Source organism: Lipotes vexillifer, unplaced genomic scaffold (genome assembly GCF_000442215.2).
Source record: "Lipotes vexillifer unplaced genomic scaffold, Lipotes_vexillifer_v1.1 scaffold864, whole genome shotgun sequence".
In the NCBI taxonomy this organism is placed as follows: Eukaryota; Metazoa; Chordata; class Mammalia; order Artiodactyla; family Lipotidae; genus Lipotes; species Lipotes vexillifer.
This window is the reverse complement of record NW_006796769.1, coordinates 2,359,397-2,373,903: the sequence shown is the minus strand read 5'-3', so window position 1 is coordinate 2,373,903 and position 14,507 is coordinate 2,359,397. Positions and strand designations below refer to the sequence as shown.

General features: G+C 39.3%; 1 protein-coding gene across 1 annotated transcript in view; it reads right to left on the bottom strand.

Annotated features, from left to right (window-relative positions):
* The window catches only part of LOC103077051 (CUB and sushi domain-containing protein 1-like), a 902,706-nt gene that overhangs the window by 486,392 nt on the left and 401,807 nt on the right, over nt 1-14,507 (bottom strand). The gene's annotated exons all lie outside the window — the stretch shown is intronic.

Sequence of the window (14,507 nt, the reverse complement as noted above, 5' to 3'; positions counted from 1 at the left end):
GAGCATCTTCAGTTCAAGGTGAAGGGAAAGGGAAGGAGAATGCCTGTTGGGTGTGTTTATGTGTGTGTGTGTATGTGGTGTCTCATGCATTATGATATACCGGTCAGAGAAGGAAAGAAAACAATAGAAAGGGATCTCAAACATGGCCTGAAAATTGGCTGGAGAAGTGAAGAGAGTATAATTTGCAGCTTAGGGCAATCCCTCACTATAATAAATTTTCCCCAATTTATGAATGAGAAAATTGAGGCTAAAGGATTGGGTTTATCAAAGAGCACTTGGCTTTGGAATACAAAATCTGTATTTCACTCCAGAGTTTGTGTCTTCCTACCATGAATGTTGCTGTAAAAAAGGTGAATGATTTTGCTCAAAACTCAAATGTCTGTACTGTAATGTAGCTCAGTATTGCCCCAGTTTAATGTAGTAGGATAGAGGCTCCAGAAATGAGTCATGCATGATAGCCATTGTTTCTGTAATTGATATTTTTACATGGCAAGTTTGATAAAAGCTGGATAATTCAGGGTACTGGCATACAGGTAGCTGGTTTAGTATGACATTTTTAAAGTGTTTTTTTTTTTTTGCGGTACACGGGCCTCTCACTGTTGTGGCCTCTCCTGTTGCGGAGCACAGGCTCCGGACACGCAGGCTCAGCGGCCATGGCTCACGAGCCCAGCCGCTCCACAGCATGTGGGATCTTCTCGGACAGGGGCACAAATCCGTGTCCCCTGCATCGGCAGGCGGACTCTTTAGCCACTGCGCCACCAGGGAAGCCCTAAAGTGGTTTTTAAAAGGTGGCTAAATCCTTCTATGGTTAGGAAAATCAAAAGATTAATTATTCTAAGATTAACATGAGACAGACATTATTTCTCCTGGATATATATAGTATTTTGAAGCAAAACATTTACATAACTTAGGGCACTATTAAAGGTTTGTAGAATATGACTGGTAACAATGCCCTTTCATTTCTTTCTACCCCGTTTCCTTTATTCTCATTGTATATTTGACTGGTATTCATAAATAATTTTAATGTTATTATGGTTATTCTATTTAATTTTTTTTGTGGTACGCGGGCCTCTCACCACCATGGCCTCTCCCGCCGCGGAGCACAGGCTCCGGACGCGCAGGCTCAGCGGCCATGGCTCACGGGCCCAGCCGCCCCGCGGCATGTGGGATCTTCCCAGACCGGGGCACGAACCCGTGTCCCCTGCATCGGCAGGCGGACTCTCAACCACTGCGCTACCAGGGAAGCCCTACTGTCACATACTTTGGATTCACCTTGTTTTTTGTTTTTTTTTTTAACCCTTAAAGTTAGACTTTATTAATGTTAATTCTCTTTATAGAGAGAATATTTGTAGTTCTAATTCTGCTGCTGCCGTTTGTACAGATTCTCAATCAGGTCACTTGCTTTTCAATGTCTCAGGTGAATTTTGGTGCAAGGATTCACCTTTGCTTGGGATCTTCAAGGGAACTGTCAAAGCACCGGTTGAAGACACCGTCATTCTGGAGGAGTCTCGTGTGTGTCTCAGTCAGGTCCCCCAGGGTACCAGACCCCGGGATCCTCAGAACTCACTGGAAGCATAAAGGCAAACCCAAACCATAATGAAAGCAGGTTTGTGGTTACAAATTTAAGGGAGTCCTTTCATTGTTCCATTCACAGTGTAGGCAAAGATGACATATTTTCTCTAGTATTTCCTTTTCCTGGCAAGCTGATTTCTAAATCGAACGGGTGTCTGGCACTTTGAGGATTCTGGACTCACACGGAGGGAACTGTGACCCAGCACATCACCTTCAGTAGCCTGGATCCCTAATCCCAAAACAACAATTGACGTCCTCCCTCAGTAACTGGGGCTGGGGTAGGGGACGCGTTCCAGGACCCGCTGCAGATACCAAACCCAAGGATGCTCAAGTCCCCTATATAAAAGGGCACAGTATTTGCATATAACCTACCCGCATCCTCTGTATACATTAAACCATCTCCAGATTACTTCTAATACCTAATACAGTGTAAAGGTTACATAAATAGTTGCCAACATACAGCAAATAAAAGTTCTGCTTTGTAGAACTTTCTGTATTTTTTTCAAATACTTTCAATCTGAGGTTGATTGAATCTGAGGATGTGGAACAACTCAGATTCCACCTTCCTCCTCTCTTTTGGCCCTGAGATCTTTCATTACTTTCTTTCAAACTCAATTATGGACTGAAATCCATCCCAAGAGAAAATGAAGTCAGAGAGGATTTCCTTAAGTCTTGGTTTTAGTCAAGACTCAAAGCCAATAAAGACATCTTTTGCAACTCAAAAAAAAGACATCTTTTGCAACTCAAAAAAAAAAAGTCACAGAGGCAGTCACTTCAAACAATAATGGACACTAAAAACTACTCCTTCAAGGCCTTTGGCTCCCAAGTTAAGATCACGTTGTATATACTCTTAGATCAGGAACTAATTCTCTCTTGACCAAACAGTGTAATAAAATGTTAGAACAGAATTTTACTCTGTGTGAGAACTCTAATTTGAATGAGAGAGATATACCAGTTTCCATTTTAAATCAGTAATATTTCCTGTGGGGTTTTCCTGTTCTTAACAATAATAAAAAATTATTATTTGAAAGTAATGTAATGAATGCCTATGTGCTCTACGCAGTGTATTAAAAATCGTTATAGCTGAAGCCCCGATGACGACAAAACCCAGCCCTCGCGCTCAATGACTTGCAGTTTAATGGGAAAATCTGAGCAGACAGGGTAGGGGGTCCCCAGAGAAAGAGAACCAGGCCTGGCTTTCTTGACATAAGAGAAGCCATTTTTGGCCTAAGCCATTTAGTGAACTGAGCCTGTCCACAATGCTTGCCCTTGAAGAGTCTCAGTTATTAATGATCCTAAGGAAACAAAAGAATGCAGAAACAAAAACTGTTACCAGGCAAGGGAAGTAACAATAGCAAAGGATACGTATCAGTTGTGAAGATTCCCAGTCCTGTTTCAGTGGTAAAGACTAGGCTGAAGTGCTTTCCTAAACTGTTTTCCAGAATTCAAACCCTCCAGGCACTCAACCCCCAGATATAATGAAACCTAAGGGATAATGAGGTTGACTTTTCCAGACCCTCTTGACCTCAATTAACTAAAGCACGGATTCTGTTGACTGCCCAGCCCCTTCATGAATATGCACAGACCTTAGCTTAAAAGGTCTCCAGTTTTGCGGGGCAAACACTGCTTTGGGAAAGATCCCTGGTGTGCTCCTTACTTGAGGCAAGTCGTAAATCCTTTCTCCTGCTCTTTGCCTCGGTTGTGTCTTTGAGCTCGACACCCACCAAGAGTCCAACCCAGTTTTGGGTAACATGCAAAAATAGCAAATATAATTCAATATAATGACTTGGTTTACATACAAAGTATTGCCATGTCTTTCTAATGTGGAATTAATTGTCAAGAACAAACAACTATGGTACAAGTCATCAAATTTCTGAGGAAACTGAATCTTAAGAAAAAAAAATCAGTTTCAGAAATACAGTTTGATATAAATTACTTTCTGTTGAACGTCACTGGGTGATGCCGTAGATATATTTGTGAGCTGAAAGGCTAGATTTCTTAACTAAGGATATATAGGTGTATTCCTCCCATCAAAATGTGCCTCTGTGATTCCTTTTCCACTGAGTTATTGGGAACAAACGGGAGCAGAATAAACAAAGAAACATTGCTTTTTCTGTGCTTGCATCAAATGGAGGCAAAGAAAAGAGTGTAAGAGACCATTTTTAGATTTGTGATACAGTTGTTTCTTCCAAATTAATTCAACTCCTGAAGTTTTTGCCTGTGATCGTTAAGTTTCTTCTCTGACACGCTTTTTATCAGCAACCTTGACGCCTTTTTTGAGAATGAATCATCCCCAATCACGAGTCAGTTCGCACTGACTCCTAACATCCAGCTCCCAGATGCTCCCAAATGGAGCCACCCGTTTTCTCAGCAATACCATCTCTATACAGGACCTACATCATTTTCAGTTATTTTATACGAACATCATTTTAAGGTAGCATCTTACTGATAAAATAATACAGGGTTAGATTTTTCCCCCTTTTTTCTATTTGGAATAATCACAATTAAAATACTAACTCAACAACAAGGTCCTAGTGTGTAGCACAGGGAACTATATTCAATACCCTGTGACAAACCATGACGGAAAAGAATATGAAGAAAAACATATATATTTGTGTGTGTGTATATATATGTATGTATAACTGAGTCACTCTGCTGTACAGCAGAAATTAACACAATGTTGTAAGTCAACTTTACTTCAATAATTGTTTTAATTAAAAAAAAAGATATTAACTCTACCCCAATAGTATCTGGCTCACCTGAACCACACACATATTTTGTAAGTCAAATTTTTGTAGCAGTCGAAAACAGCAAATTGGTGGTATTTTCATCAGGATGATCAAAACAAGAACAGACACAAGACCTCTCTACTTTCATGAATAAGGTGTTTGCCTCCAAAGCTTATGTAATCTGGTATAGCACAGAAATCATAGCCTCAAGAGATAAAAAGTCTTGGAATTGAATCCTGACTGTTTCCACTGACTATTAGCTCCATGGACGTGGACAAGTTAATTCTCCTTCTGAACCACATCTCTAAAGCAAGGAGAATAAGAATAAATGGAGTGACACCTGCAGGATGAAGAACCCAGTGCCTGATACTAAGAGTTTGTACAACAAGCTGAGGCTGTTACGTGATGCTGATGGTGATTCCTGTGAGAATTTTCTCCTCTGTATCCTATGAATAATTGGTTAGTGTAGTTTCAAACATTGCCATAGTAACACATTAGTAGAGCATGTTCAAGAGGCATGATATTCCATTTTTTATTAGCGATACTATATTTGTGATGAGATAGTTTGTCTTGCCACTTTTTTTTAAAGAGATCTTTATTGGAGTATAATTGCTTCACAGTACTGTGTTAGTTTCTGTTGCACAACAAATTGAATCAGCTGTATGCATACACATGTCCCCATATCCCCTCCCTCTTGAGCCTCCCTCCCACCCTCCCTATCCCACCCCTCTAGGTGGTCATAAACCACCGAGCTGATCTCCCTGTGCTATGCGGCTGCTTCCCACCAGCTATCTATTTTACATTCGATAGTGTATATATGTCCATGCCACTCTCTTACTTTGTCACAGCTTACCCTTCCCCCTCCCCATATGCTCAAGTCCATTCTGTGTCTACCTCTTTATTTCTGCCCTGTAACTAGGTTCATCAGTACCACTTTTTAAAAGATGACACAAGAGATATTTGAAGGTTGTATATGTTTCTAAAAGCCCAGTTTAGTAAAATAACTATTGGTCCCAGAATCGTTTCTTCTCATAGATACAGTTAATAAAGTAGTAACTAGTCACCTGAATCCAAGTGCTTCTATTTTCTAAAGCTTTATGCTTCTAAAGATCACTAAGCATCTTACTCCAGAAGACTGGTTCTTTCATGTAGCTGGGTAGATGATGGTGATAATTTTATACCCTTCACTTTCCCATCCTGGCACCCGACAGTCATTTATGCCAAAGCTGGATGCCCCTGAAATAAGGTGGTCAGGGTCTTAAAACTGATAACCAATGAATATCCTAGGAGTAGGAGACATTCTCAGTAATGTCCAGAACTTTCGTTTGCCCAGATTGCTCTACGAACTTGGATAAGTTAATAATCTTTTCTGAGACTCATCTACCAACTAAAGATAAGCATATAAGAATAAAGAAAGTGGCATATATACAATGATGAACAGAAAATGTATACAAGCACTGGGTATGAGTTCCATTTACAAACGTATTGGTTAAATAAAAAATCTGGAATAGGACAAAATATGCCGCTGAATCAGCACCAAATCTCAACTGTAACCGACAAGGCATGAAAATATTAGTTACAATGAGTACTTATCTATGTGTTTACAAAAGAAATGACGAGCCCAAAATGGAGTCACTTGTGTTAAAAACAAGACAATACCTAACCTAACTGTAGTCACAACCTTCCCCAAGGATGTAGCCCTAACTAGTCAGTGTGGAATTTTCTGGTTATAGCACCAATGAAGTAAAATATCACATGGGCCCTTTTCATCTCCCAAAGAAAGATGAGGTATCCCCCTAGTAAGACTTTTGTCCCCAAAAGGAGATGACCTGATATGAAGTCATACTTCTTTTCCATTTATGGCTTCCTTACCCTGACTTTAAAAACCTTTCCCTCTCCTTAGTTCTTTGGAACTCCTCTCAGCTCACTAGACGGAATGCTGTTTCCCTCACAGATCATTCAGTTAAGCTAATAATATCTTTAACATGTACTGGGTTGATTTTTGCTTAACAGTATCAAGAAAAAATGATGAATAAACTATGAACCTAACGTCCATCAGTTCATCTGAATGAACTATAGAACATGATTATTCTTTCAGACACGCCTTGAATCAAAAGTCACTTCTGATCTAGATCCACAGTATTTAGAGCTCGTACGTGCCAAATGAAAAACTGGCCTGTAATTTAATTTGACCAACACTACAGTAAGTCCCCTACACATGAACCTTTGAGTTGTGAACTCTCAAAGATGCGAACGTGCCCAGAGAAAGGATGAAGAGAGACAAGAGAAAGAAGTAACTGAAGAACCGAAGAGATTCACGACGCAGGAAATGGCAAAGGGACTTTCTTTCTTTGAGGAGGTACTGTTAGTTTTTGAGGCACAGGACGCGAACGTAAAATGGTACACGAAGGTTGCAGCTGCCGTTCAGAATGCAATTCAGTGCTACCGTGTCATCTATGACGAGCAAAAAAAGAGCTACTACCCAGACATCACTTGATCATTTTATCAAGAAGGTAGACAGAATTGAATCCAGCAAGGACCCAGAACCTGTGCCATCAACGTCAGGGGTGAGTGAAACTGCAGCTCGCCCTCCGTCTCCTATTGCTGACAATCCTTCAGCTCTACCATCTCCCACCTCCCCTCCCTCCTCCAGTCAGTAACTCTTCTCGCCCGTTCCCTCGATGCCAGCCCCTGTGTGCCAGCTGTTGTACTGTACTGCTGTACTTTTCAAGGTACGGTACTGTAAGATTAAAACTATTTATTTTTTGTGCTTGTTTTTTATGTATTATTTGTGTGACATTTTATAAACCTATTACAGTACAGTACTATATAGCCGAGTGTGTTAGTTGGATACCTAGGCTAACTTTGTTGGACTTAACGAACAAATCGGACTTACGAACACACTCTCGGAATGGAACTCGTTCGTATGTAGGGGACTTACTGTATTATCACTTACAAAAATTGTAGGCCAGGGCTTCCCTGGTGGCGCAGTGGTTGAGAATCTGCCTGCTAATGCACGGGACATGGGTTCGAGCCCTGGTCTGGGAAGATCCCACATGCCACGGAGCAACTGGGCCCGTGAGCCACAACTACTGAGCCTGCACGTCTGGAGCCTGTGCGTCTGGAGCCTGTGCTCCGCAACAAGAGAGGCCGCGATGGTGAGAGGCCCGCACACTGCGATGAAGAGTGGCCCCTGCTTGCCGCAGCTAGAGAAAGACCTCGCACAGAAACGAAGACCCAACACAGCCGAAAGAAAGAAAGAAAGAAAGAAAGGAAAGAAAGGAAAGAAAGGAAGAAAGAAAGGAAGAAAGAAAAGAAAAGAAAGAAAGAAAAGAAAGAAAGAAAGAAAGAAAGAAAGAAAAGAAAGAAAGAAAAGAAAGGAAAGAAAGAAAGAAGAAAGAAAGAAAGAAAGAAAGAAAGAAAGAAGGAAAGAAAGAAGGAAAGAAAGAAAGAGAAAGAAAGAAAGAAAGAAAGAAAGAAACGCCTACTCCCCCCAACCAAAAAAATGGTAGGCCATTCAAAAACCTGTAGCAGGGCTTCCCTGGTGGCGCAGTGCTGGAGAGTCCGCCTGCCGATGCAGGGGACACGGGTTCGTGCCCCGGTCCGGGAAGATCCCACATGTCGCCGAGCGGCTGGGCCCGTGAGCCACGGCCACTGAGCCTGCGCGTCCGGAACCTGTGCTCCGCAACAGGAGAGGCCACAACAGTGAGAGGCCCGCGTACCGCAAAAAAAAAAAAACCTGTAGCAAAACTCCAAAACTATATTTATTGCCTTATGAATTTTACGTATGTACTTCTAGATTATAGATAACATAAAACAAACAATGACTACTAGAGATAATTAAACAAAACAATGTTTTTAGGGAGAAAAATACACTTTTGTCAGCATTTGAATGGATGACCTCGCTTCTGGAAATTATGGATAGAGATGTTAGAATTAGAAAACAGATCATGTAATTTGGTTGATAATTTTAAATATAGTAAATCAGTGCTTAGAAAGTTTCCTAATGCAATATTTACTTTCTTAAAGCCATGCTCTTTATATAGCAATTTAGCTAGCATAAAAGTCAGCTACTGATATACTTTCATAATCTCCCCATAGATAATGATCCCTAGGTAAATACAAAGTAAAATTTGAGATAATAAATCCCGCCCCAGAGCCCAAGGGTATGGGTACCTACGGTGCTGATTTTTGACAATATGATTACCTGTCTTGTGTATGTGTGCCCTTAGACATTCCTAATATGCCCACTCTTCTTGGAGATGTTCAGCATATCAGCTTGTACCGAATATTCGTTGCTGACTTTAAGTACCACTTTTTTTTTTTTTTTTTTTTTTTTTTTTTTCTTGCGTTATGCGGGCCTCTCACTGTTGTGGCCTCTCCCATTTGCGGAGCACAGGCTCCGGACGCGCAGGCTCAGTGGCCATGGCTCACGGGCCCAGCCGCTCCGCGGCATGTGGGATCTTCCCGAAACGGGGCACGAACCCGCGTCTCCTGCATCGGCAGGCGGACTCTCAAGCACTGCGCCACCAGGGAAGCCCAGTACCACTTTTTTTATTTAAGCTACTCCAAGCGCCAAAAATCCAGTATTACTTGACAAATTAAAGGCTTTTAATATTAATGAACAGAGTAGTTACATATGCCTACAAAATGGACATCAAAATTTAGTATCACAGAAAAGCTTTATAAAGTTCTTATTCTATTGAAGGAAAACCACTTAGGTCTTAGAAAGATTTGATTTTGGAAAAAAATACGTAGTATAATGAGCAACCAATTTGAAATTATTAATATAAATTCATTTATATTCAGTTATAGTATCTAATTTCTGTTGATTGATTAGATAGAAGCCAAATATAAATATCATAACTCATAAAAAATCTACTCAATTTAAAACCAGGTAATTTTCATCTTCATAATCCTCCATTAGAAAATCAATTTTAAGCAAACATACTATGTTTATATATATATATATATATATATATATATATATATATCCTCACTAAGAGTCTAAAATGATCTGAACTGCATTTGAATCTTTTTGTTCACCGTTTTATGAACTAACGTGATCCATAACTTTAAAGATACATTATCAAAATATTTGTCCACACCAACCTTTCTTACAAATTTATAAATCATTTAATGTAGTAGCACAAAGACTTCAGATAAAACTTGAAATAATAATAAATCACGACTAAGTTACATTTATTCTAAAACTGAAAATATGATTCAATATTTGGAAATATTTAATCCAAGATGTTAATATGGAGGAGAAAAACAAATCTATATTAAATAGTAATCAAAAGACATTCAGTAAAATTTAATATCCTTTGTCGATTTGAATCAACAAATTTGGAGATACAAGAAAATAACATCTTATGTGAATTACACAGAACAAAAGTCAGCATTAAACTTAATAATGAACAGGAAAGTATTTTTGTGAAAGACCCAAGAATAAGATGCCGACTTTCCTTAATGTAGTTTAACTTCTTGTTTTTCTCAGTGTTTTCCAATGCAATTAGATGACAGAACTAAATAAGGAGTATAATTATTTAGAATAAAAAACAAAATGTTCATTTCTTCCAGAAGACAAAAGAATCAACAAATAGTAACTAGAAATGAGTTCAATAAAGTCACTAGTTAGGGAAAAAAATCATACTTTAACATATATTGGTCAGAATCATTTAGAAAATATAATGGAAAAAAAAAAAAAACTCATGCCCGTGTAACAAGGACTAAAATGTAGCAATAAGGATTTAAAACAAAGCCTTAGGAATATATTTAAGAATTGTGAAAGATCTATGTGAGGAAAATGGTAAACCTCTCCTGAGAAGCATACAAGGTTTAAACAAATGAGATACAGGCATTAATGGATTTAAGTTCCCATATCTTAAATACTACAAATAGGGATCCGTGCAACACAATACCATCAATGGTGATAGGAACAGAAATTATTACTGTGCCAAAGTAACACGCAGCATCCTTGTTTAGTAGGATATTTTCACATCGAATATTAAAAATTAAATAAGTATCTCTGTATGTTTAGCATTTAGGTTTTAGTTCCAGTCATAGGCTCTACCCTCTTTATTAACTTATATGCCTTTACGTCATCACTTGAGATTCTAAAGACATTGTTGAAGGTTAGAAGATACTCAGCATCGGAATGTCTATTTTTGATTAGACAGTGATATATAAACTTGTGCAATGTATGCACACAAAAATAAAGTATATACAGTTAATTTCAATTATTAACAATGATCACAAAAATATTGTTCAGACTTAAAAAATTTTAACAAATAGACAACACTAACTCTGGTTGCCATATACATCAAATTAAATATTAAAAATATAAGAATATTTTTAGGGTCTTAATGCCTGAAATGAAATGGATTTACTCATTCACACCTAATATGTATTCCAACTACATTTTTAGTGCATCTTCCAGAGTAAGAACAGGGTTGAAATGATTGAAGAAAGCAGAAAGAAGCAAGCCACAGATGTGAGATCATTCTTGAAATCACATTCATGATTTCAGAATCTATGCAATTCTAAAATAGAAACACTGTTACCAAAAAGATCTAACTCGAGAACAATGAGCCTCCCACTTCAAGATATATCCAAATACACAATATCTTTTCACAACAAAGTTATCTGGAGGTTTTGTCTCAAGTCATCATAAAAGGATCATCATTGTATTTAACAAGAATAATGGAAAGGTGAATGAAACCTACCAGAGATACTGAGTTCCTATATCTGAACAAATTGATGCCTACAGCTATGTGTAAAACAATTATGGCCTGAAGTAAATATCAGTTAGATTCTCCTTGGCTAATGCTTTCCTCCTGGGTCAATACACTTTGTTAATTTTCTCAAGGGAAAGTAATTATCGTAGCAGCCAGTAATGATTATTTGATACCCACAGTGAGTCCAAAGTACTCCAAGGTGGTGCCATCGCTTGTGTTTGTAAATATTTTATACTATTTAGAGAAACATGTAGTAAAAGTAGTAAAGTAATTTTATTTATTTACTTATTTATTTTTTAACATCTTTACTGGAGTATAATTGCTTTACAATGGTGTGTTAGTTTCTGCTTTATAACCAAGTGATTCAGTTATACGTATACATATGTTCCCATATCTCTTCCCTCTTGCGTCTCCCTCCCTCCCACCCTCCCTATCCCACCCCTCTAGGTGGTCACAAAGCACTGAGCTGATCTCCCTGTGCTATGCGGCTGCTTCCCACTAGCTGCCTGTTTTACACTTGGTAGTGTATATATGTCCATGCCACTGTCACTTCATCCCAGCTTACCCTTCCCCCTCCCCGTGTCCTCAAGTCCATTCTGTACATCTGCGTCTTTATTCCTGTCCTGCTCCTAGGTTCGTCAGATCCATATTTTTAGATTCCATATATATGTGTTAGCACACAGTATTTGCTTTTCTTAAAGTAATTTTAAAATTGTATTTCATTTACTTCAAAGGGCGAAGACAATTATCCTCATTTCAAAAGACTAGCTATGTGAACACACACGAAGTTCACAGAAAACCTCAAATATTTCCAAATCCTAAACACAAACCAAAAAGGAAAAAAAAAAAAAAAAAAAAAAAGTAATTCACACATTTGAAGCTGAATTTTTTATTTTTTAAACTTTTTTTCAGTGGTTTGAGAGATGACAATTTTATTTATTTATTTAATTTTCGGCTGCGTTGGGTCTTTGTCGCTGCACGCGGGCTTTCTCTAGTTGCAGTGCGCGTGGGCTTCTCACTGCGGTGGTTTCTCTTGTTGCGGAGCACGGGCTCTAGGCGCGAGGGCTTCAGTAGTTGTGGCTCTCGGGCTCTAGAGCACAGGCTCAGTAGTTGTGGCTCACGGGCTTAACTGCTCCGTGGCACGTGGGATCTTCCCGGACCAGGGCTCGAACCCGTGTTCCCTGCATTGGCAAGTGGATTCTTAACCACTGCGCCACTGGGGAAGTCCTGATTTTTTTAAAGTTACATAATCAAATGACCACACTTAATTCAATTGCCAAAAAAAACCAAAACGAAAAAAAAACCTGTCTGCAAATTGTACAGTATTTAGATAGAAAGAGATTGCGAATTGGTTGATAATAGCCTCCTAGTAATTCCAAATGGCAGAGACTTTCATGAAACAAATCCCTTTCTACACAGAATGGTAATTCACGATGCATCGTATTTTCAGCAAGATTCTGACCGTTTGGAGAATAAGAATTAGTCTCTCATCCCATTGTTTCATTTCACTAATTTATTCGATATATAAATGAAACATTTTCTAAATGAATTTCTTGATTCCAAAATAAAATACATGATTAAGTATATTTTCTCCAGGTATCCTATTCATATTAATGGTACTTTGAACCATATTCCTTAGGTTTTGTTGCTTTTGATACTGATTGTGAGCTTGCTCTTTCAAGTTCAATGATGTATTTTTATCAGAACTCACGCACTCTGCTTATCTATGAATTTTTTTGAATATGGGAAGCATGTTTTATCTATTTCTAAAAAAAAAAAACCCTTAGTATATCTCATTCACCTGCAGTTTGGCTCCATTTTCTGCAATCTATGTAGAGCATCCTTCACATATATAATTCACCTAGTTTTCCCCATACACGTATTCTAAATAACGAATGTGTCTTTATCATGTTCTGTTTCTTGCTAGTCAGTGCACATTGCCCATTCCAAAACCAAATGCCTTTCTAAGTGCTTCTTTAGAGCTTATCAATTAAATTTGAGCTTATCAATTAACCAGGAGGTTTTTAAACCCTAATATTTATATTCTAATTAAAATACTACAAAATGCGTCTTCATTAAAATTGGCAGAATCCAAGTTATAAGCAGGTGATGCCCAATCCAGTCTCCAGAGCTGCAAATAATGCCAATCAATCCTCCCAAGTAATTCATCTAAATCACTGCATCAGTACTGGAGCTGATATCACAGAATTTTATTACAAAGGGAAGACAAAGGAAAGTCATTCCAAGAAATGTATATACTACAACCCAAGCTGGAGAAAGTAAACGGTGACCTGTTTGGGGAGCAGGAAATAGACTGAAGGGAAGCAGCAGGGTTTGCGGGAACGATGATCCAAGAGAAGCCTGGGAAGAGAGCTTCTAACCAATGTTGGATGGACTTGAATTCTACAGTGCACTTGGACAGTCTTTCACCGTCCCTGAAGACCTACTGAAACCTTATGAGGATCACAACACGATCCGATTGGTATTGTGAGTTTTTGATTGTGAGCAGGGAGGGTGGACTAAGGGAGGGAGACCAAGGAGAAGGGTCAGAACGAGTTAGAAGGTACTGAAGTACCAGGTGGTCTGCTGGAACCCACGCCGTGCATCTCCTTCCTGTTCCTCTCAGGCATTTTTCCCATTTTCATTTTATTCAGTACAGTTATCATTTATCAGTTCCTCACACTGGAGCTAAGTTTTACCATCAAACCACAATTTCAGCTTTTGTTTCTACTTGTCATCTGCGCATCGCCCACCCCCAATTCTCTCCTTCGACCTATTTGCATTTGCTTTTCTACCTCTGGAGCCACCTCACTTTTTATGCACCAGAGAGATGCTGGGGAGGTATTTCCAGGGAAGCATCCAGGCTTTTCTCCCCTCCATATGGCACCTCTCCAGGCTCATCGGAGTCCCCTCTCTTGGACACCCAGCTGTGACGAGAGCAGCTTCAATCACAATCTCTCTGATCACCGCACTTTTTAAAATCCTACCTCCTATTCAACCTTACTTTGATTCCGATAGGATTAAACTTGCTTCTCAATTGAAGATGACATTCCTGTCAACTGAGCTGTTTCCCGTTGCTCTGTCTTATATTAAAAGCAACCGACTGTTGTTTTTACCCATTATGTGAAAAGAGAAAAATTGTATTTGAGGCCAGCCTCACACACGGTCCACACGGGACCGCGTGGGTCGCCGTGGTTTCCCTCCACCTGGTCCCTCTTGCCTCCTGTGCATCCTACATGCACTTCCTCACCTGTGCCTGAAGCCCCACTCCGAGCACTTCGTTCCTTCAGCTCAAGGTCGGATCTCTGTTCAAAGGAGACTCCCGCCCCGCCACCGGCCCCCCGGGAGAGAAGAAGTTTAAACTATCACCAGGAATCCCCTCTTTTGTTAGATTGAATTTTAAACTCTCTTCTGAGGAGAGACCTGAGGGAAAAGAAAGAAGATGCTCCAGAAATCCGAAGGGAAA